This window comes from Euprymna scolopes, chromosome 22 (assembly GCF_053919585.1).
Source record: "Euprymna scolopes isolate OS-2025 chromosome 22, ASM5391958v1, whole genome shotgun sequence".
NCBI lineage: Eukaryota > Metazoa > Mollusca > Cephalopoda > Sepiida > Sepiolidae > Euprymna > Euprymna scolopes.
In genome coordinates, this window is record NC_136503.1 from 14,006,537 (window position 1) to 14,031,252 (window position 24,716).

Sequence of the window (24,716 nt, forward strand, 5' to 3'; positions counted from 1 at the left end):
ACAAAATGTGGCTAGACGGTAAATTTAATTGGTGACCTGATGACTAAGGTTTTTCCAGATATTGCTAAAAGAAAATTCCGCAATATTAGATGACTTCGTGAAAGAGCAATCTTAGCTCCTAGAAATGATGTTGTTGATATGAAAAATTATAATCTTTTGCAAGAGTTATCAATCTATTGATTGTGTTATTAATGAAGATCTGGCAGTAGAATTTCTTGTAGAATTCACTACAACCCCCTGGAATGCCACATCATAACCTAATATTGAAGGAAACAGCTCCAGTTATATTATTAAGAAATCTTCATTCTACTAAACTGTGTAATGGCATATGGTTAGCAATAAAATCTTTGAAAACTAATGTTCTGGAAGCCATTATAATAATTGGAAATTTTATCGGTGAAACTGTGTTAATTCCATGGATCCCCCTTATTCCTTCTGACATGCCATTTCAGATCAAGCGTTTACAATTCCCAATAAAAATTAATTTTTCCATGTCGATTAATAAAGCTCACAGACAAAGCCATAAATTTGTTGGATTTAATCTTCAGACACCTTGCTTTTCTCGTGGCCAGTTGTATGTTGGTTGCTCACGCATTGGAAGTCCTGGAAAACTTTACATTTAAACACCTGTTAGAGGTCACACCCAAAGTGTTGTTTATGTAGAGGTTCTTCAAAAATGATGATAAAAGTACATTTACGAGTGTTCAGATATGCATTGCTGGAAACTAAATTTTAATTATTTCATTAACAGATTAGATTACTAATGTCTTCTTTATATATATTGTACATTAAATAGTTAAAAGAAAATGAGGATTTAACAGTTTCATATATGCACTATGATATAAAATAATAATTGCATCATATTTTGAAAGAAGCAGGACTAAACGATAAAAGATTAAACTAGAAAAGACGATCAGGGCTACTGGCGATACCTCTATAAAATAAAACACACCTACTGCTCCTACCTCATGGTGATGTGGAAAAAGAAGCCATTATGAATTAATGTTTCCTTTAATCAATAAGAAAATTATGTATGAGGACAGAATATTCAAATATATCAAATACAACCTGACAACGCCGGGCACTTCAGCTAGTAAATAAATAAATATACAAATTACTCATCTCAAAGGATTCTAATAAAATAATATATAATTATCTTTCTTTTTTACGAGAAAATTCGGTCAACACATCCCAACAAAATTGTTCATTTCACATGCACCATTCGAACCAATTCTTTTTCCGTTCAGCGAATCCAAAAAAAAAAAAAAAGAAAAAAAAGCGAGACATTTAATCCACCATTTTCGAAAGTCTGAAATAACGGAAACATGAAGAGAGAAAAAGAACTCCCTGACCTTTCCAATAAAAAGCCGCAATTATTATTTACTCACTAGGAGTTTATACACAGGCCATCATCAAAGATTTCTCGGAGAATAACCTGTGGTGTTTCATGGAGTCTGAGTGACAAGCCTCCCCAGATTTCCAGTATTCGCTACTTCTTTTGATAACCTTTACAAAAAAATTGCGACGATACACGAGGAAATGTGTGCAAAGTTGGTTCTAAGAATACTCGCAAATTACCCTTGGATGTCTGTTAGAACTTGTTGGATCAGTACGAAGCGAAGTGGAAGGTGATGAATTCTGGACCCGCATCATTACTATGACCCGCATCATTACTATGACCCGCATCATTACTAGTAAGGAGACATGGTGTTGCCACTATGAGCCAGAGTTCGAACGGTAGTCGATGAAATGGCGACGTCATGCTCCTCAACAAAGAGGAAGTCCAACAAGCAGACATCTGCAGGCAAAGAAATGTGCAGTCTTTTTGTAAAGGGAGTCATCCTCCTGGATTTCTTGGAATCAAGGTTGACAGTCAACTTTGACGATTACGTTGAACGGTTTTTAGATGATCCTCAGCTTTGTAAGTTTTGTAAGCTTTGTAAGTTTTGTAAGCTTTGTAAGTTCTGTAAGCTTTGTAAGCTGGAGCTCATTTAAAAAATTCAGAACCGTAATAAAAACTATCAAAATGCAGAGAATAGACGACCGAAAGTCCACCGGAAATGGTGTCAGATAAAAAATTTGTGTTGACATGAAAATGTTCCGCCTACTAAATCGCACTTTCTGTTTTAATTTAAAAAATAAACAATCAAATTGGTGCAAAAGATAATATATACAATTTTTGTAAACATTTTTATATTTAAAAATCTGTTTTACTGAAATAAGTAATACTTGATTTTTTTAAATCTCTATATATTTATAAAAGTGAAAATGTGTGTGTGTGTGTGTGTGTGTGTGTGTGTGTGTGTGTGTGTGTGTGTGTGTGTACATTTACCTACCAAATAACTCTATCAATTTTCAGTCTAGAGACTCGAGATTTGACATAAGGGGTATTGAGATTTGGGAAAATCTTACAGAAAGGGGATTCCAAAAGAAAGCGAACCAAAAATCTTCCAGCAGCAATGGACTTCTAAATGAAGGGGTGTAATTTTGTTGCTAGTCTGGTCGATCAGAGTTATTTTCGTTCAAGAAGATAGACGTGCAGTCATCATAATATCAAAATATTGTATGTATAATATCAAAATATTGTATGAATGATTCTATTGTTGTCATTGGTTTCCTCGATATTTTTCTAATCAGAATTCTCTCATCGAGTACTTATGGGAGAGACCACATGAAGGTGGCTAGCATCTTAAATGAAAATGATTTTCTGGGATGAAACGGATTCGAACCCGGAACACCCAGGTCGTCAGTCTGTGTCGTTAACCACTTGACCACCGTCACCTTCCAGAAGTGCAGTAAGTTCATTGGATCAAATTCCGTAGAAGTATTTGTAAAATAAGCACATGAATGCAACGCTATGGTGATGTGATAGGGGCTGGAGATTGGCAGACAGTGTGGGATCCAGTAGGGTCTTTATCAAACATGTCCCTATTTCTTACCTCCTTATGAAGGAAAAATAGACATTATTTCGGTTTTTAATGTGGAAAATTCCAACTCAATTCACCCTTAAAAAATTTTGATAAGTTTGAGTGAAAATAGAACAGATACTGTATACTGATGTCTACATAATAATAATAATAATAATAATAATAATAATAATAATAATAATAATAATAATAACCTCAGAAGAATAAGAAAACTCCTCGAAGGCAAACTAAATAGTCGAAAGCTAATTAAAGTAATAAACACGTGGGCAGTGTCATTGATAACATACTCTGGACCTTTTATAAATTGGACTAAAGAACTAAGGAATCTCGGCCAGAAGACCAGGAAACTCATGATGATGCACAATGCACTGCACCTAAAGGATGATATGTGAAAAGGAAAGACGGAAGAAGAGGACTGATCTCTATAGAAGACTTTAAATAACACGAAAAAAGAATTAGCAAAATACATAATGCAGAACACTGAAAGAATAATAACTGCAGACAGAGACACGGAAGAAACAAACAAAATAGAAAAAGAGACGAGGAAAGAAAAATAGGAAGAGAAACAACTACACAAACGATTCATAAGGATTACAAACGAAGAGACAAATAAAAACACTTGGAAATGGCTACAAAAAAGAAACCTTAACAGGGAAACTGAATCACTAATAACACCTGCGCAAGATAATGCAATTAGAACCAACCACATCAAAGCTAGGATCGACAAGACACAAGAAAACAACAAATGCAGACTCTGCGGACAAAGAAACGAAACAATAAACCACATAATAAGTGAATGCCGCAAACTAGCCCAAAAAGAATATAAAAATAGATACGATCAAATAAGGAAAGCAGTACACTGGCAATTATGCAGACAACTGAATCTTGAACACCCAGACAAATGGTACACAAGCCGATAGCAGTACTTGTAAATGAACGTAACAAAATCCTATAGGACATGGATATGCAAACATATAAACCCACCCAAGCAAGATGACCGGATGTCATACTAGTTAACAAGAAGGAAAAGACCTATCAGATTGTAAATTTTGCTGTCCCAGCAAACCACAGAGTGAAGATCAAGGAGACGGAGAAGCGGAGCAAATACGCTGAACTGGCCAGAAATATGGAAGATGAAAAAATCAGGATAATACCACTAATAGTAGGAGCACTAGGAACAATACTGAAAAACTTTGAAAAGAGAATGAGAGAAATTGGAGTGGGAGAGATTGGATGGTAAGATTCAACAGATAACAATAATGAAAATGGCTGAAATATTAAAGAAAACCCTCGAATACGGAAACTAACACACATGAGTTACATGCACAAACTGAACATGCAGAAAATGATACAGATGTGAAACACAAGGGAGCATCATATTAAATCATGAAAACTGAAACTGCATAATTGTAAGTTGACGCCCGACCTCCCCCCTCATTTTGTGTGTGTGTGTGTGTCACCAAAAACTGACACCACACCAAATAAGCGAGGAGGGTCAAGGAGGATGGAAACACCGAGGAGAGAAATCACTAGCCAGACCTCCACAGGATGAGTGCAAAGAGAACTAGGACCTTGTGGTGGCTTTTTGCCACCCAACTTCCAGTGACGACCAATGGTCGTTGCCAACAAGAAATCAATGGTAAGCGGCTGTTATGATAACACAGGTCCATCTGCAATGGTTATCAAGAAATGTGGAGAATAGTGGAAATCTAGGAAGGCTTGTTGTCACTCAGACTACAGAGAACACCACAAGTTGTTTTCAAAGAGAAATCTTTGATGATGGCCTATGTGACTACTCCTAGTAAGTAGTAGTAGTAGTAGTAGTAGTAGTAGTAGTAGTAATAATAATAATAATCACTACTACCGGCTACACCAGTTAGTGTGATTAGATCGACAAGATACAAAAAAATGCTAGGATCGACAAGATAAAAAAAAAACTAACAAATATAGACTCTGTGGACAAAGAGACGAAACAATAAACCATATAATTAGTGAATGCAGCAAACTGGCACAAAAAAAGAATACAAGAATAGACACGACAGGGAAGTATGCAAACAACTGCATCAGGAACACAGAGACAGACGGTACAAACATTGTTTGATAGCAGTTCTCGAAAACGAGATGCATAACCTGCTATACATAGATCAAAATATACTCAAGGAGATAAAAGCACAAAACCGAACATAGCCATAGTGTAGATTATCTATAAGAAAGTCTTATAGACTGAATATAAGAAAGTCTTCTAGAATGTGTCAAGCATTGAACGTTTAAGAATGTACAAAATATTAAGAAAGTAGTGACATTGTGAAGATTGGAACTGACAACGGGAGAATAACAGCTGACTGAAATAAGAATACAGAGAAGTATCTTCCAAGGATATTCTCTATAGCCACTACTGGTTTTCTATAGCCATGATACCGCTTAACTCCATACTCAGGACATCTTATGCTAGATACAAGTTTATAGAAATAGAAAAAAGAATAAATCAGCGCATGTATATGGATGACCTGAAACTACGTGCCATATATTACATTTTTAAAGCTAGATATTAATTTTTAAATTGCTGCTCAAAATAATATATTTACATCTATTTGTGTGTTTCTTAAGTTGATTAAGTAATTTATCATCACCAGCATATACAGTATTGTTGTCTTTCCTTGTCGCATAGAGTGCAAAAAATATTGCAGTACTTATGCAGAGACGTTACCGTGCTGAAATAATAACGTTACTATTTATAAACCTATTCTTTACATGGAGAAGGGAGGGTGTTTTTGGAACTAGACCGTACTTTCGACAAACAATTTTATAATCAAAAGATACCGTAAAACTTGAATCTAACTTGAAAATGTTATTAAAAAATAGCACGGTACCTTCTCTGCATAAGAACCCCGAATTTCTAACCTAATAGGTCATGCACTGTCTGAAAGGTTCAGCCTCTGTCGCATCGTCACCATGTTTATTTTACAAGTATTTTCCTGGAGTGTCCTCTGATAAAGGTGCTGCCCTTGTGTTTCTACCTCTTCAACGTAAATACCTTGACACATCCGAATAGCAGGTAGATCTCACCCCTTCACTGTAGAGGTTCCTAAATCCTCTTTGAAATTCCCTCACTTTTTCTTCGATCGTATCAACATGCAGTAACTTAAATGTAATGTTAACAAATATCTTACTGCCTAACTCACTATCCAGTAGCCTCTTACATTTCCTTGGTTACATGTCTTGTTTTGTGTGAAGAAAAGTTTTAAATTAGTTTTAAATTATTAGTTAATCCACTTATTAATATCAAATCTAGATATGGCATAGTAACGTTATCACACCAGTTCCCATTAGCTCACTGAAGTTAAACGATGTTGAGTCTGGCCAGTACTGAATGGGTGACTATTTGGGAATACTAGTTGCCATATATGGGAGGACTTTCTGCTTATCTGGTCATTGCATCCAGTCCTCTTCGATTTATGCCACCGAACTAAAAGCAGTGGTGGTGCAGGATAGATGTGATAGAGATTGTACAACCTTTGCTCTACAATAAACTCTTAGCACAAACACTCTTGCAGGGAGTATCTATTGTATCTTGAGACCGAACAGGCTTTATTGCATAAAAATTACAAAACAAAAATGAAATATCATATCAAATACTTTGTTATAATTCAAATACATCATACAAGGGTAGTCCCAAAAGCAAAGCCTCCTGATTTTTTACTCTAAAAATTGAAGAGCTACAAAGATGGGAGTGGTATCATTAAAATGAGCGACTTCTGTGCTTCAGAATTTTATTTTTCTATATAGTCACCACCACCCTCAATATACTTTTGCCAGGAATTCTATGACATATCTTTTCTTCTGATACACAGGGATTGCTTTTATATAGTCTCACACTGTCAATATCAGCAACAGAAAGATGAAACTTTCAGGTAATGAATGCATAAGTTCAGTCATCATACAATGCAATTTGCAATCTTCTCTGATCCATTGTGGCGGAACAAAAAAAGGAGGCATTACTTTTGGAAGGTCCCTCGTACATACACTATGTTTTTCAATCAAATAATTGTTTATAATATCTGTACTCTGCCAGGCGAGTGGACGATGAGGAAACCTCAACTATAACTGTATGCGGTGAGCTCACAACCAGTGCCAGACCAGCAGAACAACCGGTTCTATGCTATAAAGATGCGTGCAAGCGAGACGTGAGGGAAAGTGACATCAACTCAGGATGCTAGAATTTTATTGCTGAAGACTGCAGCTGCTTGAAAAATGCTGTAAAAGCATACCCCAAGAGGAGTGAGAAGGGCACAGACCAACAGTGAAGGGCACAGGCGACAGAAAACCTCAACAGAGCTCATAGAACCAAATACTACCTACATCATCGCAAGAGAGCCTGCCAGTCCATGATAGGCTTACACACTCGCAGTAGATACCATCTTATATATCATTTATTTTATTAATTTTTTAGTCACCTGAAGAAGATCAGAGGATGAGTTGGCCAAAACGTGCTGAAACAACAACTTTGAAGATGAGGATAACAGTTCACAAAAAAGAATGAAGATGCTATCTTGGATGGTAGATTATTGGAAAAAATTTTGTTTATGGAAATTGTGTTTAGTATAAGGTACATGGAGGAAGAAAATCATGTGCAGTGGTGGTAGGAAGACAAGTTCTTTCCATGGAATTAATGATATAGTAGAGAAAGGTTAGCAGTTGCTCTTCTGTGGGAAAAGGGGCGTAGAGAATATGTGATTCACTCATCTCCCACTAGATTGTGAAGTCGATTTCAAATTTGTCAAGATAATTTTTATTCAAATGACATTTTGGTTCATTTAATTATGCAGGTGCAGGTTTTTTTTGTTTTTTTGTTTTTTTTGTCGAAAACGATTTCGGTCCAAACATCCAATATCAACTTAAATATTAACAGAAAAAAAAAAAAAAGAATAAGATAATTATTGTAGAGACCAAAAAAGTTCAGGAATATAAAATCCCAAATGTACTATTATATTGTCGTCAATATATTTTATAGATGCACTTTTACAAAATGCGTGCCATAATATATACACTCTGATGACCGTGTTTTTTGTAATCAAACCACAGCTTATTAAATCAACAAAGTTTTATTTATTTTGCAGGTGATAATCTGGCAAGTGAGAGAGTTCGTCAGTTCGCTTGCGTCTCTCTGTCTCTGTTTGTCTGTCTGTCTGTCTGTCTCTCTATCTCTCTCTCTCTCTCTCTCTCTCTCTCTCTCTCTCTCTCTCTCTCTCTCTCTCTCTCTCTCTCTCTGACAGTGTCTTTGTTTTAACTTTTTTATATTTAAAATTCTGTTGGTTGAAATTACTGTTCAATTGCTTTGACATTCTTTTTCTATTTTTTGAACTTTTTGTACTTTTAGCAATTACAATCCAAAGTTAAATATTTCTCTCATTATTTCTTAATCTCGATTCTTCGATCGAATGTAGGGTTGACGTCATCACCAGCAATCTGATTTACATCTGGTTTTGCCCAATTCCGATATTTTCCGGCGTTGATCGTCACCTATGCAACAGTGCGTAAACATTACTTTATACATCAATAGATCTGATTATAAATCTGAACTACCCGTTTGTGGACCACAATATGGTGAGGCTGCTTCCCAGTTGGGCTCTAACATGGTCGTTTTCAAGTCGAACATTTTTGTTGAGCCGTCCTCTTAAATAATTAAACCCTATTCAAGTTCCACAATTATCGTATAGAAATGAGAGACGACGCAATGGAGTTTCATTCTATATTAATAAACAAGCTTTATTCGTTATCTTTGTCAGTAGAATGTACACGAGAGAGAAACGTATTAGTAAGAGAGTTCATTATTTGTGTTCGCTTGTAGTAGTCGTAAAAAGATTTCGTTGAAAGAGAGAGAAAAGTGTTCAATGTGTTTAAAGATGGATTTAATATCATGCCGGCTGGTTGAAGAAGAGAACAGTTCAGTTCCATTTACACATGTTTATAGCTAGTAGTCGCTGGAACAAAGGAAGCCGATTAAAAGAGAAAGAAAGGGAAAGTCTTCAGTGTGTTTACGTGTTGTCGTGGTGAATGTGAGTTGTATCGACGAGAGTAGTCCTGTAGAATGATAAGTAAAGTTCGTGTGGGTAGAGCACGAAGAAATAAATGGTAGTTAGAAGGGAACCATTGTTAGCTTGTTGTACTCACGTTCTGCCTGGGGTCGAAGACGCATGTGTGCTTCTGAGCAAAGCAGCGAGAAAGAGGATTAATGGTTTCAGATTTTGCCTTTTATATACTCCTTCACGTGATAGAGAGCCGGCTTGTGATTGGACAAGCCAGGGAGAAAATGAATTTAAAATCTCGTCGAGAGAAGTAGCTCCTGCTTGTGATGTAGCGGATGTCGGCTGCTACGATCGATTATCATGGTGCTGTCTCGTTAGACACCTGACACATTTACTTTGAGCCGTCCTAAGCGATGACCCCCCCCACATACACATCTAGTAAAAAGTCTCTGTGTGGACTGGGAGATCAGGTCTACCCGCCCTCTTGGTTGTTACTCACTGTATTTGCTAAAAATATAAATTTAAATAAATTAAAACGAAAAAGCAAAATGTCTACAACTTTGCATCGATGTTTACAAGTACCTCCAATTGAGATGGACTGACCCTAACCGTAACCCTTCTCAAATAATTCGTCGTATTTGAGAGGGACGCGTCCTCACATCATTATAAGAGGATTGGTTGGTGGGTCATCCGTTCGAAACACCGTTACCGATTGAAAATATTTCTTACCTGACATTTGCAAAAAGTACTTCCTTAGAAATCCCCGGAAAATAATCGAAAATCTTCAATAAATAAAAATAATTTTTCGTTGATCTGTCACGCTTAAGATTAAAATAATTTCTTTGATCTGTTACGTTTATGTTCTGAATAACATTTTAGTTGGTTGTAAGTTTCTAATGATATGTTTGTTGGTCTGTCTCGCTTAAGTTCTAAAAAGTACTTTAATAGCTTAGGCACAGCCAAAACAGGAGAGAGAAAGTATTTTTGATGGAGTCTCGCTTTAAAAATCTACCAAAAATCAAGTAATTATCCAATCAATACGAGATTTTCATCGATTATTAAGTGAAGAATGAAATTTCTAATGGTGTACTTTTTTTCATAATCGATATATATATATATATATATATATATATATATATATATATATATATCTTTATTTGTGGGTACAAATATTCTGAAATAATTATCCGAAACTGAGCAAAATTTATTGTATTGTGAGTATAAATATGCTTAAAATAATAAGCCAAAACTGAGTAAAATTTATTGTATTGTGGAGAGAGTGAGGACTGTAGATAAAAAGAAAGAAAAAGACAACTGCGCACGTATCAGATTTTGAGGTTGAAAATCTAAATTTTGAATGTTTTATTTTTCATCTTTTTTGTTTTGAAATGTAAAATTCGTTGAATATCTTAATAATAATTATTATTTACCGAAAAAAATATATTTTTTCATTATTTTTGCGAAAAACACTACTTTTAAATCTTTGAAAAATAAATTAATAATTTTCTTTTAGTGACCCAATATTGATAATATACTATGAAATAGGAAATGCTTTGAAGAATCGATAAATAACTGCGCATTTTGCTAAAAATACGATAATTTCTTTCGGCAAATTCTTGTTGATTCACCTACAGTCGACCAAGCATGGTATTTTCAACACATACGACGCCTAGCATTCCCCAAATGGTCACCCATCTGGTACTGGCCAGTCTAATCGTTGCTTAACTTCGGGGAATTTAAACCCTTCCCTTAATCGTCAAATGAAACGTTGAAAATACATGACTAAATATAGTTTATTTAGTTCTATCCAGGTCCCAGTAGTTAATTTTAAACTATCATTAATTTTTTTTTTGTTTAATTTCGTAACGCAAATATGTAAAGTGATATAAAAAGTTTGAATTATATTATAATATTTTTTCGTATTCTTATAGCAAATCACCCTAAATCTTATTTAGATGAAAAAAAAAATTTGGTCCAAAAACTTTTTTTAAAGAAATAGTTAAAGGTTTTATCAATCGAGACAAAAATGGCCGTAAAAGGTGTGGTTTTGAAAATTTTTAAATATAAAATTCTATTAAAAATAGTAGAAAATGATTTAAAAACAACTTATTGTTTATTTTTCCATTTTTACTCGTGACTATATTAGCTAAACGCGAATGTTTATCTAAACGTATCTAAAGTATCTGTTCTGTTTTATTTTTCTTAATCAATAGCAGATGTCCCACAAAATTGCAAAACCAATTACTTGATTTTTTGTCTTGCTCAAATTGGTTAGAATATCTATCTATCTATCTATCTATCTATCTATCTATCTATAAATAAATAAATAAATAACTGCGTATTTTACTAAAAATACGATAATTTCTTTCGGCAAATTCTTGTCGATTCAAATACGGTGAACCAAGCGTGATACTAGATGCAGGAGTTGTTTTCAACACATACGACGCCTAGCATTCCCCAAATGGTCACCCATCTGCCATTGGTCAAACTCATTGTTGCTTAACTTCGGGATTATGTAGGCAACAAATATAAATATATCGCTTATGAAAAAAGAATTAAACTCTTCACTTAATGGTCAAATCAAAACGTTAGAGATACATGCCTCAGTAGCTAATTTTAAACTATCATTATTTTTTTTTTGTTTTGTTAATTTTGCTACGCAAATCTATACAGTGATAGAAAAGGTTGAAATTGAGGTAGTTATAATATTTTTGCATATTCTTATAGTTAATCATCTTAAATCTCATTTAAACGAAAACAATTAATTTGGTTCAAAAACCTTTTAAAGAAATATTTAAAGGTTTTATCGATAGAGACAAAAATGGCGGTGAATGGGGTGGTTTTGAAAAAATTTTAGTTTGAAATTCTATTAAAAATAGTAGAAAAAGGCTTTTATCTTTCGGTGGGGGGGGGGGAGTTGCTCAAGAATAGTGGATTTTAATAGATTTTAATTCGTTTTAAAAACAACTACTACTTGTTTATTCTTTCAATTTTTGGCCGTGCTAAAGGCGAACGTTGAACGAACGCATCTAAAAGTATCCGTTCTGGTTTTTTGTTTGTTTTTTTTAACTTGACCTCTCTTAACACCTCTTAACCTCGTTTGACCTGAATAACAAAAATAAGGTCCACATTGTCTTCTTCTGACCGCACAATTACAGGATGGGCGACAATGTCCTCGTGAATCAATAGCAGATGTCCCACAAAATTGCAAAACCAATCACCTGATCTCGACATTACATCTGGATGAAATCATGTGCCGGAAGTCCATACAGCTATCGTTAAATGAAACGTTTCCGCTTTTCCGATCGCTTTGTTCATCAAATGATGACACTACGTTAGCATGGATTTCGTTGTTTACGCATTAAAATGCGTAGCATCTTTGGTCGTACCTCTTAGAACGCAAGTGATACATTTAAAAAGATTTGTGAGCTACAAAGTGTTTGTCTTGCGAAACTTTTTTAGAATATATATATATATATATATATATATATATATATATATATGTGTGTGTGTGTGTGTGTGTGTGTGTGTGTGTGTGTGTGTGTGTGTGTGTGTGTGCGTGTGTGTGTAACTCTTGGTTCGTTCGCAATTAATAGTCTAAAAAACCACTGAACGGATTGCTTCCACGTTTTGGTATAATATGTTTACTATATCCATGTGTGTGTTTTATATATATTTTTTAAATTATAACGTTATACTTAATTTTTCTTTGTACCGATAGGCCATTTTTTTTTTATTTAGGGACAATTATTTATTACGGCTTCCTGTCACGTGACCAGTGTTTCCAATTTAGCGGGTTTCCTGCTCGATCTGGAGATTTCGTTTGCAATCTAGCGAGGAATTCTAGAAAATCTGGAGATATTTCGCACCCACACACCCGCAATTTTAGATTAAAAAATAAAGAAAAGCGCTTGAAAATACTTTAAAACATAAAATAAACTCATTCATGTAAGTAAAAAAAGTAGCATGTATTGCCTTTGGTTACAATTATTTATTGATTATTTGTTTTGTTTTTCACCTTTTTTTCGGCTAACCATTCTTAAATCTCGCTATAAAATCGATTTTTCCAAGTACATTTTAGGTGGGGGGGCATTCCAACCTCCGAAGTTTAGTTTAAAATACGATCTAAGCAACCCCGCTTAATTTAGAAGTATTTAGTCGAAAATTGTAAAAAGCAAGAAGCAACAGCAAAAAAAAAAAAAAAAACTTATACAAATACATTAGAATTTAATTATCTACCAACCTAAATACTTTTAACATGCTAAAACAAAGTTTTTTTGTTTTTTTTATTTTTCTAATTTCAAAATATGTTGCACCATTATTTTGATGTTTAATTTGCAGTATATTTCAATTTAACTTTTATTATAAAATGTTTGAGTTTATGATCTGTTTCTTGCAAAAAAAAAACAAAAAACAAAAAAAAAAACACCCTCTCTGAAAAAACAGGTAAAACTAGCTGATAAAATATGTAATCCTTCTGGGGAGCTAACCGCTTCAATATAATTTCAGAAACATATAGTGAGAAAACACGAAGCATTTTATATATTGAACATACTATATTTATAATTTTTTATTGTATGAAGTTAAAATATGGAATTTTTTTTGGGGGGGGGGTGAATTAGCGATTTTCTGGACATTTCTTTCTCCTGATCTCGCGGGTTTTTTTTTAAATCTCAGTTGCCAACACTGCATCACGGAAAGGATATTTTGGTCTCAGCACTACAGGCTTAATGTAAACAGAATGTGCTTACAATATGGGTAAATTTTCAATGGGTTTGATCACATGATTATTGATAATGTAACCATGTGATTGAAATTTAATTTAAATTAACCACACGTGGTCGATTTCCTATCAAATATTCATCGAAAAATGGTAGGTACAGACAAAATGAATGCCGACGCTCAAAGTGTATAAACATTTTGACCTCTCCCTTTACTTAAAAATTCACCCCAAATCAGGAAATTAACCAATTTTAATGAAAATTTCAGTATTTATCAAATAATGATCGCAGAATATAATGAACTACTTATTTTTACTTAACTCTTAGTGAAAATATTTTATTTTGTTTAAACAAAAAATACCTTCACTAAAGTTATGGTTTTCAGTAGTAAATAAAAAACGCAAGAATTTATTTTTGCTTTTTCATATAAATAAAGCATCGTAATTTGTAACAATAAAAAATAATTTTTACAGGAACATTACGAAAAAAGCCCCTAAAGTCCGAATTAATGAATTCGATATAACTCGAAGGAAAATGAATTTCTCGCATTCTATTCAGGAAATTAAAGATTCAATTAGATTCCTATTTAAGTCACCTAAATTATTTAGGGTGAAATGAGTTTAGGAATTTATAGCCAAACATAAATATTTTTTTTTTGCTTAAAAAAGTAGCATTAATACAGTAAGTTAGGTAAAATTTGCATAGAATGCTCTGCTTTACGGTTGTTGTAAAAATGGAACGGAAATTTGAATTTCGTTCCCTTTTAAATTCGGTACACATTCGACACGTCAACTTTTATAGTTTTTTAAATTCGTTCACATTCGACACGTCAATTTTTATAGCTTTTTGGGTATGCTGGCGAGGTTAGGGGTGTCTATTTCGAAAGTCGTTCTTAACATGGGTAGATTGGTAGGTGTGTCAAAAATTTTGTGAAAAATAGTGAATAATTCCACCCCGTCTTTCCAAGCTTATAAATCCTCGAAAAATGTAACTCAAGCCCTATTTTTTTTCAATTAAAGGAGAAAGGACCAAGGTTTCATTAAAAACACAAAACAAAAAAAAAACGTGTGTTTTTTTTTAAAAGGTTTTAAACTTCGGACGTTACAGGTAAATTTCTAAAAAACACTACTTTTTGTTTTAAATTTGAATATATTATTTATTGACCTTTTCTCTTCAATTTGTGATATATAACAGTTTGGTGAGTAAATTATTTACTCTTAAATAGACATTTCAAAATGGGAGGCGTGAATTATTCGACCCCCTGTCTTTCCAAGCTTATAACTACTCGAAAAATGCAATTCAAGCCCTAATTTCTTTTCAATTAAAGGAGCAAGGACCAAGGTTTCATAAAAAAAAAACAAAAGAAAAAACAAACAACGTGGTTTAAAAAAAAAGGTTTTAAACTACGAACTTCACAGGTAAATTTCTAAAAAAAACACTACTTTTTTGTTTTAAATTTGAATATATTATTTATTGACCTTTTCTCTTCAATTTGTGATATATAAAACTTTGGTGAGTAAATTAATTATTTACTTTTTAATAGACACTTGAAAATGGGAGAAGCATGAATCTAAATTGGAAAGAGCACAAAATTTCATATTAACCCTGAAAATATCGTAAAAATAGAATCGATAGAAAAATTTTGATAGATTTTTAAAGTTTAAAAATTGAAAAATATTGAGTTCGTAAAATTCATTACTGTTTTTTAAAAAATAAAAAAAATATTTCTATTACTTTTAAAACAACTTTAATAGTTTATTTTGGAAGTATAATCCATAAAGAAAATAAACAACCCACTTTTAAAAGAGAAATTACGAGTTTTTTTATATTTTATTCGTAGTTTCGTGATTCCTACAAAAATTCCTACAAAAATTCTGATACATCTACTAGATTAGAGTGTTTATTCGTTGTAAACGTACCCGACAACCTATAAATGGCGACATTTCCAGTGTGAATGGTAAGCTGGACTTATGTAAAAAATAACAAAAAGATATACCAAACTGACTTTGTCGTTTAAAAATGGGATTATTTCCCTTTCGTAAAAAAATATTTTGTGTTTTATATACATAAAGTACAATTGTTGAATGTTACTGTTTATTTTATATTCGTTTGGGGGGCACAATTAAAAAAAAATTAAGAAAGATTAAAACGGAGCGAAATTTAAGTTTCCGTTTCATTTTTACAACAACTGTAAAACAGCGCATATTCAGCAAGTTTTATCGTAATTTATAAGCATAATGTTGAAACACTAAATCAACATTTTATTTATTTATTTATTTTTTTTTTTTTTGCATAATTAATGATGGAAGTATTTTTCTGTTTATTTTCTGAACATCTGTTAAAAAAATAATTTTCTTGAAAAAAGAATCAAACTTTTCTCTACTTTCACATAACTATTTACAGTGTTCATGTAAAGCATTCATCTGTTTTTTTTTATAATAAAAATTCCGTTTTCAAAGAGAAACGTTTACTGCCAAATTTCTTTTAAAAAAAGTTTTCCTGAAAAAAAACTTTCACCTAACAATTTATGGTAAAAAATTAATCTTTTTTTGGAGGAAAAAATAACAACTTTTGGTAATCTCCAAAAATACCGTTAGGGCTTACAACATGGCCGCCAGAAGAGTCACGTGATCCGGTTGATCCAAAACATGAATCGCCGTATTACGAAACCAGAAAACGCAAATTTAAAGCAAACTTTAACAAACAAGCATAATAATTAAGTACAAAAACAGTTTTTCAATATCATAATAATAAATAATTTATTTAGAACGGTCATTTAATTTTTTGTTGAGAAACAATCACAGTTTGTTTGTTTTTTAAAACAGTGTTTATAAAAAATATTTTATTCAGAGTTTTTCATAAAAATGGTATTTAAAACAAGGTGTTCATTTTTTTTAAGATGTAATGTTATAAAAATATGATGTTAAAAAACCGTTTATATTTAAACGAACGTGCGTAGACATTGTTTTTAAAAAATAAAAAATAATACTTCTATTATGTTTTAAACGACTGTAATAGTTTATTTTGGAAGTATATTTCATAAAGAAAATTGACAACCCACTTTAAAAACAGAAATTACGAGTTTTATATATTTTATTCGCAATTTTTTGTTGGGGGTGTCAAAAATTCCGCCTAAAATTCTGATACACCTAGTCGACCACTTGTTTGTTCTGAATAAAATACTTTTTATAAACACTGTTTTAACTAAAAACAACCTAAGATTGTTTCTCAAAGTTTGCCTATTTTTATAACAACATTATATCAACAAAAAATTAAATACAAACAAATTGTGATTGTTTGTCAAAGTTTGCCTTCAAGGCTGCGTTTTCCATTTGCACGATTCATGTTTTGGATCAACCGGATCACGTGACTCTTCTGGCGGCCATGTTGTAAGCCCTAACGGTATTTTTGGAGATTACCCAACTTTTATTGATTAAAAAAATTGCAAAACTAATAAAAGTAAATGAACGAACAAAATGCAATTTTGCTAGTTTATATATATATATATATATATATATATATATATATATATATATATATATATACTAGCATTTCAGCCCGGAGTTGACCGAGTGTTTGGAGGTGTATGTTGAGCAAAAGAAAAGTGGTAGTAGGAAGGCAGACTCGAACCCGTACCGCGAAGGAGGAAAAGAATGGGGAAAAAAACGTGCCGTCGTTGCTGTTACGACCACCGCGAAACCGGAAGTGATGTAGGTTTAAATTAAGGCTAGACAATCGAAAAGAGGGGATGACTTTGATTGAGATCCTTAATTTTAAATTAAGAATGAGAATGAAATAAGTATAAAGTAATGTTAAATTTTATTTCCTTATTGAATAAGTTTTAAACTAAAACTTTTCTTAAATCACAGAAATAATGTAGCCGATACTTCATAAATAAACAAAGCATATTCCGGGATACGAAACTAACATAGAATCCTAACGATTTAACGTAGTTGATATGGCCAGATTATAAAAATAAAAATAAAAAATGTAAAAAATAAGTTAAATTAAATAAAGAAAAATAGAAATCTAATTTAAGAAATCAACAAATAGTATTAATAAAACATATTAAATGGTTATAGGTAATTAGTGGTAACATTGTATGATATTTTTTTAAAATAGTGATACGAAAATAGGTAGATATATAAATATTTTAAAAAATCACCTTGCAACCCTAACCCTAACCCGACAGAGGTAAAATAGTTTCGCTTGTTTTCTTTTCCTTTTAAGGGAAATGTTTTCCATAATGTTTTATTGTTAAAGTGTTTTTTATTCAATAAGTCTGGAGAAAGGCTGTTCTTGTGAAAATTTTCAAACGACATAATGTTCGAATTTGTTCTAATGGTCTTGAAACAATTTTAACTAAAAATGAAATACACTTTTTGTTGCTATCAATCTATTCTTTGAAGTCTAGGTTTTTGTTAAAACAGTATATGGATGCTCAATTATGAAATATAATTTTGTAGCATACAGTTTAGATCATCTGTTTTTGGCTTAAGATTTATTGGTATATGAACGATTACTGAATTATATAAACCCAGTAAAATTCAGAATACTACAAATAAGACTATATATATATTTATTTTCATATATATATATATATATATATATATATATAAGAACAAATAGTTAATAATACATGTTAAAAAACACTTTGAAAAAGAGTTAAAAACATATTTAATTTTAAAAAGGAAACACTAAATAAGTGGATATTCCTTAATACTTTCCTTCTCATCAGAGGGTAGGATTTAGCAAAATGCGGGATCAAATTTTGCTTGCAAAAGTATTTGAAGAAACTACAAGTAAGTCATAGATCTTACTTGATAACAAAAAATGAAGCAGAGGGAATAGGGTGAATAAAAAAGTGATTTCATGTGAATGGATAGTCTGGTGAAGGGTAAAGTATCCAATGACGGTAAAATCCAAAAATGCAGGATCCAAGAAAGTTAGTTAAATTTCTATTCGCACAAGTAAATTCCAAGGGAATCGCGTAATTGGAAGATGATCCAAAGTAATCCAAAAGGCAGACATCCGTGGAATAATTAACAAATAGGTACAAGGAAACGGGAATGAAATCCTATAATATTAATAAATTAATAAAAGAAAGAAAAAATGTGTGTAAAAAAAAATGTAAGAGATCTAAAACTCGGCTGTCGGGGCGAGGATTAATTAAAAAAATCATATTACACACACACACACACACACACACATACATATATACATATATATATATATATATATATATATATAATATCGCAATCATGAAGGGAAGACTTATAATTCATGATTAAAAGTAAAATTTAAAATAAAGTAAAAGGGGGGAAGAAGAGAGGAGAAAAAAGGGGGGTGGGGCGCAGCTGACCGGTTTTGCCCTATCTTTCTCAAAGCTGTATCAAGGGATTAAAAAAAATAGGTGTTTGGGGGACTCGAAAATATGCACAATTTTAAATAAAATCACGTTGAAATCCTTAATTAATCGTTATGTGTGGAAAAAAGGGGGGGAAATGGCGGAAAGCTATTAAAATAAAGCAACGTTATATTACTCGAATGTCCTAGAAAATAATCACGCTCAACCCAAGAGGCATTCTCTCAGTTTATAGAGATATCCGTTAATATCTTATATGCTTTTATATAGAGTGATGTGGTTCTCGGTTGCTTAACTGTGTCCAACTGTTTCGGATATATACAATCTGTTGTCATAGCCCTAAACATGAGTTGCGACCGGACTCAATTTTATAAATTTCTTCGGTTCATTCAATGTGATAAACATTTTGTCGACATAATCATAATGATTTAGTAGTACCACCCCTGAACATTTACCCGGTCTGGTAATGATTAACGATTTATTTTCTCGTAGAGTTTTAATAACTGCATAAGGCAACTCTGAAACACTGAATGGGATATTAGTGTACTTGCATAGCTGTGGGCAAGGTCGTTAAATCTTGCTTTTAAGTCCCTTACTTTAATTTCAGAGACTGGTGAAAGTCTCTCTGCTTAGGCATTGAGAATTTCAAATTCGGAAAATACCTTTTGTCGTTTAACACCGAGGAATGGAATACAAAAGTCTAAACCATGATCAAGTATTAATAGTTCAGAAGGAGATTTAGAAAAATCCCTCGATACAGCTTTGAGAAAGCGAGGTCGAAACCGGTCAGCGGACTCGTCTGAGCTCCAATCTATGGTCCCCCCCTCGCCAAACTTTCACGAGAAACACTCGTCTAGCTGAAAATACTACAAGTAATTTCCCCCACTCTTTATCTGTGCCTAAACCTAAACGTAAATTCCATGAACAAAGCTTCTTTCTTAAAACTGCACGCCTGTGGAACTGTCTTTCGTTTGGCTGCTTTCCAGCTGACTACAATATAGTTGTCTTCAAGTTCAACGTAAACAAGTTCTTTGATGAGCCGTTCCACTTAAGTATACAAGTTTACCGAATTTCTATTACTAATGATAACTATATTGTCCAATTGACTACTGTACACTCTTTAACCCTTATCCTCGAGTGGTGTTTAGGCCTTGATAAGGCGTGATGCCTATGCAAAAAAAATAATCATATCTTGATTTTAACTTTTGTAAAGACATATAAAATAGTTCCAAATTATTCTGTTCAGAGAATTCCTTTCATCCATCTTGGAACGTGTATTCTTCTAGTATATATATATATATATATATATATATATATATATATATATATATAGTAGAAGGCAGCCCGGCATTGCCCGGTCATAAATTACGCTTAAATATGATATTTTGATTAATGCAGATTTCGTATTTATTATTATATTATATTGGACCCAATATATAGTAATGATTATATAAGTTTTAAAAAAATGACGCTACCACCGAGAATCGAAACCAAAACGTTTAACTTACGATTTACTTTTTCCTTTGACGTTAATGCTTGGACTATAAAGACATGTTTGCTTGAAAGCTAAAAATTAAAACATGAACTAATAGCTATTACGTTATGCATGCATATTCGTAATGCCGTCATTCGATCTAACCTGACAAATTCCATTTTTTTAATTTTCACACTTTTGCACCGATTTTCCCTGGCTAAAACCCAAATATAAGGCTTCGCATGTGTTCGAATACCCTATACATTAAGTTTCATGTCTGTAGACCAAAAACTGACAGAGGAGTTTGGTAGGAAAATTTTTTAAACAAAAATATATATACGCATACATAAATATATGCAGAAAGAGGTTTGTGTTTACTATAACATTTTCATGCAAATATTACGCAAGTATAAATCATGTAGAATATCTGTATGAATATAATTACACGTTAATTAAAGAGGATCGTCTCATTAGAAAAGCAAAAAACCTAATTGGGAATTAATTAAAATGAATGTTTAAAAAAATGCAAATTAGCTAGATCTTTTGCAGATGAATGCAATTCCACGGCCCATATATAACAAAGTTGTATTTGTTTTTAAAAAAATAGAAAAAGGGTTTTAATATGAATATCAATACACAAAAAATTTTTTATAGGAGTATAGATATAGATATATATATATATATATAGAGAGAGAGAGAGAGAGAGACAGAGAAAGAGAGAGAGAGACAGAGAGAGAGAGAAAGAGAAATAGATATGCAGAAGGATAGATAGATAGGTGGATAGTTAAGTAGATAGATAGATAGATAGATAGATAGATATTAACCGCATATGGCAGCTATATGCAAATGACAGAGTCATGTGTGAGATGACGTCATGGTCGCCAGTTTTAGAGAATCACGATCACGTCAGAGATTTGGGTGAAGTCATGCGTGGACGGAGATAGAGTAATAAAGGTCTTTTCTTGAAACCTGAAACAATGAGTTGAATTTCTTTCTTCTTCCTTTCTTATGTTGTTTGCGACGTGTTGGGTTCTGAGTTGATCCAACTTCTTCATTGGATCAACACTGAAAGAAGCCGCTGAGTTTACGTATCTGGGCAGCAACATAGTTTCCACAGAGAGAGATATCGGAATTCGCATCTCAAAAGCATGGACCGCATTGGATGGGCTGCATTCAGTATGGACTTCGAGACTGGCTGACAAACTGAAAAGGCAGTTCTTCAGGGCAGTGGTAGAGTCTGTCCTTGTTTACGGTGCTACAATCTGGACACTCACCAAAAGATTGAAAAGAAAGCTAGACGGCACATACACTCGTATGCTAAGAACAATATTAAATATATCTTGGTAAAATCATCCCACGAAGCAGCAACTTTATGGCTATCTACCTGCCATATATAATACCATCAGAGAAAGACGTCTACGATTTGCCGGTCATTGTCTGAGGAGCAAGCCTGAATTGGTGAGTGACATGTTGCTATGGACTCCACGACACGGACGCGCAAGCAGAGGACGACCTAGATCCACGTACATCCAACAAATAGCACGGGACGCCAACTGTGAACCTGAAGATCTGAGGCAACTGATGGAAGACAAGAAACTCTGGAGAGGAAGAGTCACATTGGTCTAGGCAAGGAGCCCGTCATGATGATGATGATGATGATGATGATGATGGGTTCTGAGTGTCTACATGTTAACACGTGTGTAAACGTGTGTAACGTTACACAAATTACGGAGTCTACAACATGTTGGGTCCCTAAATGTTAAGACGTGGGTAAACGTGTGTAACAATACAGGAAGATAGATAGATAGATAGATAGATAGATAGATGCACGTGTGTGTGTGTGTGTTTTGTGTGTGTGTGTACTTTTTCATAATAAAAGTATCCGCACTTTTTATTTTCCATGACAGATTCGTCCCAAACCAAAACAAAGAAAACAAAAAGGCGAAAAATGACTTCCATTGTTCCACAAAACAATTTATGGTCGTCTGAATTGCACATTAAAGAAAATTAGAGATGTGTGAATATTCCAAATATTCCAACGACCCAGAAAAGGTCGAAATACTATAGACCTTTTATTTGACCTTAAAAAAGAAAAAGAATAATATTAAAAAAACAAAACAAAAAAACATGCCAATAGAACAATATATATCCTGTGATGATTTGTGAGTATAAAATGCACACACGCGCGTGCGCACACACTCACACACACACACACACACACACACACACACACACGCGCACACACACACACACACTCTCTCTCACACACACACACACACTCTCTCTCACACACACACACTCTCACACACACACACACACACACTCACACACTCACACACACACACACACATACACACTCACACACACACACTCACACACACACACACTCACACACTCACACACACACATACACACTCACACACACACACATTTTGTTGGACTAATTCCTGCCTTTTAGTTGATCTACGCATTCTCGCATTTTGTGATAAATTCAAGCTGAAGTTGGCAGTTGGGACTTGACACTTGCAATGTGTTGACGTGCTATCTTTTCTCCGTTTAAACAGGACGTTAAAGTATTGAAGTGAACTCGTTTAAGTTAGCTGTTTGTTTAAGTTTATAATGTTGAAGTGATTGCGTCTAAGTTACCTGACAAATTTGTATCTAACTGAGAGAAATCTACTTCAAGTAAATCCAAGCAATCTGTCGAGGACTTGGCAGTTAAATATGTCGGGAAAATACCAGCTTACAGGAAAGAAGACGCATGTGGAAAATATTCTCACTAGGAAACATTGAATTGGAAGTGTCTATCACTATAACTAAATATTTTCTTCTAAGGCCTGAAGAAAATGGATACGTCTCAAGCTGCAGTTTTTCCAGGTCAAAAGAAAAGAATATTTCTATTCTAACCGGACTCCAAGACGAAACGAGGATCTTTTTTTTTTTTTTTACCGGACTTCTTGCCTCTTCCGAGAACGTTATTATTTGAAGGACTATGTGTATTTTTTCAGGTTATTCCTTCAGGAAAATGAGGAAATAAAATCCTCGCTATAAAAAAACACTCTCGGAACATTATTTCAAATAAGTTATCTGCAGATATTTCAACTAATATACCCGAGAAGATTTTTATTTTTTAAAAAGACGACATTACAAAATGTAAGCTTAAATTGCAAACAAAGGGAACAAATTCTTTTCAACTTTGCTAAAATTATTTCGACCTTTCTAAAAAAAAATCCTACGTTGGTTGAAATTTCATATCACAGCAATAAGTAAAAAAAAGGGGGAGGGGGCTTCTCAACCCGCTTGTCTTTCTTTCTTTCTTTCTTTCTTTCTTTCGTAATTATTACCACACAAAGACTTTCTTTGTAAAACATTTTAGTAGTAGGCAGCTCGTGAACCTTTTTTCTTTTCTTAATAAAATTGTTTGTTGTTTGTTTCTATCCACCAAGTCTTTTCTTTTCTCATTTTGTTGTTGCTTTTCTTTGTCTTTGTATTGGTAACGTTTTTATATGTCTTTGTATTGGTAACGTTTTTATATGTCTTTGTATTGGTAACGTTTTTATATGTCTTTGTATTGGTAACGTTTTTATATGTCTTTGTATTGGTAACGTTTTTATATGTCTTTGTATTGGTAACGTTTTTATATGTCTTTGTATTGGTAACGTTTTTATATGTCTTTGTATTGGTAACGTTTTTATATGTCTTTGTATTGGTAACGTTTTTATATGTCTTTGTATTGGTAACGTTTTTATATGTCTTTGTATTGGTAACGTTTTTATATGTCTTTGTATTGGTAACGTTTTTATATGTCTTTGTATTGGTAACGTTTTTATATGTCTTTGTATTGGTAACGTTTTTATATGTCGAAGTGAACTTCATTGGAAGTAATGATAATAAAACACAGTTAACCAAGTTAGTTTCCTGACTTGAATTCAGTTGAGAATTTCTTAAATACTTTGAAGGTAAAAATCCATAAGTTGAATCCACAAAATATCAAGCAATTAGAGGAATTTATACAACGAAGAATGGGGTAAAGTAACAGTGTATCAGTGTGAAAAAACTTGTAGCCAATTATAAAAAGTGACTGCAAACAATGAAACAAAACAAAAATTTGGGTAATTTTGAACTTTCATAAAAATGGATCCAACAATGAGTTTTTAATTTTCTTTCACACGCAACTAAAAAAACATTACAAGATATTACTTA